At 47.9% G+C, this 2,240-nt stretch overlaps 1 protein-coding gene across 1 annotated transcript in view; it reads right to left on the minus strand.

The window, feature by feature from the left end:
• INHBC (inhibin subunit beta C) overlaps positions 1-1,716 on the minus strand; it is a 21,862-nt gene extending 20,146 nt beyond the window's left edge. The window contains exon 1 of the mRNA XM_017858930.1: positions 1,656-1,716. The gene's annotated coding sequence lies outside the window, so the exon portion shown is untranslated. The remainder of the gene's footprint in view (positions 1-1,655) is intronic.
• Between the last annotated feature and the right edge of the window lie 524 nt (positions 1,717-2,240).

Here is a 2,240-nt window from a genome sequence, read left to right on the forward strand (position 1 = left end):
TGCACTCCAGCCCGGGGGACAGAGCGAGACTCTGTCTCAAAAAAAAAAATAAAATAAAAATAAATAAATAAATCTGGTACTTTGGTTTAATTATTGTGCCTCAGGTTTCCTCATCTATAAAACAGGTATAATAATAGTACCTACTGTATTGAGGATTTGATAGTAACAGTAGATCTAGAATGCTACACATTGTATATTGTACTTACATACACATAATACAAATATTAGCTATTATTTCCTCCTGGTCATCACTGCCTGATCTGGAACTCCTGAGCTCAAACGATCCTCCTGCCTTGGCCTCCCAAAGTGCTAGGTGTGAACCACTGCACCTGGCCAAGACAAAAAGTTTAAATCATGGTGAAAAGTGGCAGGTTAGATTAGTTCAGCTCAGTTTTTAGTTGTATTTTCTTCCCCGTTGCTGTTCTCCAGAGGGTTGAGAGAATTTGGGGGCAGGAGGCAGTAATGACCAGGCGAGAGGGCTGGGCGAGGTGGCTCACACCTGTAATCCCAGCACTTTGGGAGGCCGCGGTGGGTGGATCACCTGAGGCCAGGAGTTCAAGACCAGCCTGGCCAACATGACAAAACCCCGTCTCTACTAAAAATACAAAAATTAGCTGGGCGTGGTGGTGAGCGCCTGTAGTCCCAGCTACTGGGGAGGCTGAGGCAAGAGAATCACTTGAACCTGGGAGGTGGAGGTTGCAGTGAGCCGACATTGCACCACTGCACTCTATCTGCCTGGGTGACAAAGTGAGACCCTATCTCAAAACAAAACAAAACAAAACAAAATAAAACAAACACAAAAAACAGGCCAACTAACCTGGAACTTGCTCATCCTTGAAGGAAAGATGAACTTCATGCCTCTATGACTTTGTTGGAATCTCCAGTCTTACCTCTCCAGTGAACTGTTTATAGTCTCAAGATTAGCTGGAATTTCACCTGTAGTTTCTCTGTAACTTACTCAACCTCTTTTACCTCTAAGAATGAATTGTTGTTCCTTGTATTTCCATAGCACATTGAAACCTTTCTATTATAGCACTTAAATTGTACTATAATTATTTGACTTTTTTTTTTGCCTACCGCAGTTCCTGTGGCAAGGTACCTATCTAATGGTCGAATTCTACAAAAGACTACATTGCTTTTTTGAGGGAGTTTGGTTAGTAAATTATCCACACACACATAATCAATAACCAAATTGATTCTGCCTAGAATGGACAAAACCGGGAAGGTTGAAAATTTAAGATTTTTTTTTTTTTTTGAGACAGAGTCTCGCTCTGTCGCCCAGGCTGGAGTGCAGTGGCGCGATCTTGGCTCACTGCAAGCTCCGCCTCCCGGGTTCACACCATTCTCCTGCCTCAGCGTCCCGAGTAACTGGGACTACAGGCGCCCACCACCACGGCCGGCTAATTTTTTTGTATTTTAGTAGAGACGGGGTTTCACCGTTTTAGCCAGGATGGTCTCGATCTCCTGACCTCGTGATCCACCCGCCTCGGTCTCCCAAAGTGCTGGGATTACAGGCGTGAGCCACCGCGCCCGGCCTTAAGATGATTTTTGAGTACTGTATCTTAGAGAAGGGAGGATGGTAAGAATGTGATCTTAATAGGACAGACTGAGTTCCTCCTAGGTCAGGTTTTTTCATCTGTAAAATGGACATTTACCTGCTGAATTATAGTTATCCATGTGTACAACGAATACCGAGTGCACGTTCTTTGGTACAGGAGTTACTGCCCTAAGTGAAAGGCTGTTTTGAAAGTGCTCTGTAAATTGAAATTACTTTAGGATGATCACTATTAATATTACATTGAAATCCAGGGTATTCTATCTGACAGACTTGATGGGTTTAAGGAGGACCGAGGCTCCCAGTGGCTCCGGATTGGTGTCCTGACACAGGTAACGCGGAGGCAACAGAGTACTAGCGAGCGAGTGCGAGTGCGCGCGCGCCCGCGGGAGTGCGTCGGCAGGCAGTAGGCCCCGCAGGGCTGCTGAGGCGCACGCGGGCAGCCAGGAAGCGGGGACGGACTGAACGCAGGACGCGGTGACGACAACGCCGGACGTAGTGACGTAGCGCGCAGGCCGCAGCGGGGGGCGGACTCTGGGCTTTTCTTCCCCTTCTGATTTCCCCTCCCCCTTTTTCTCCCTTTCCGGGTTTGGTTCCCCCCTTTTCTTCCCCTCTCCCCCCTCCTTCCCAAGCCCCTTTCCCCTCCCCCGCCCCAGTCCCCCCTGTTTCCCAGCCCTCGGCCCCG

This window comes from Rhinopithecus bieti, unplaced genomic scaffold, assembly GCF_001698545.2.
Source record: "Rhinopithecus bieti isolate Rb0 unplaced genomic scaffold, ASM169854v2 scaffold_48679, whole genome shotgun sequence".
Lineage (NCBI taxonomy): Eukaryota > Metazoa > Chordata > Mammalia > Primates > Cercopithecidae > Rhinopithecus > Rhinopithecus bieti.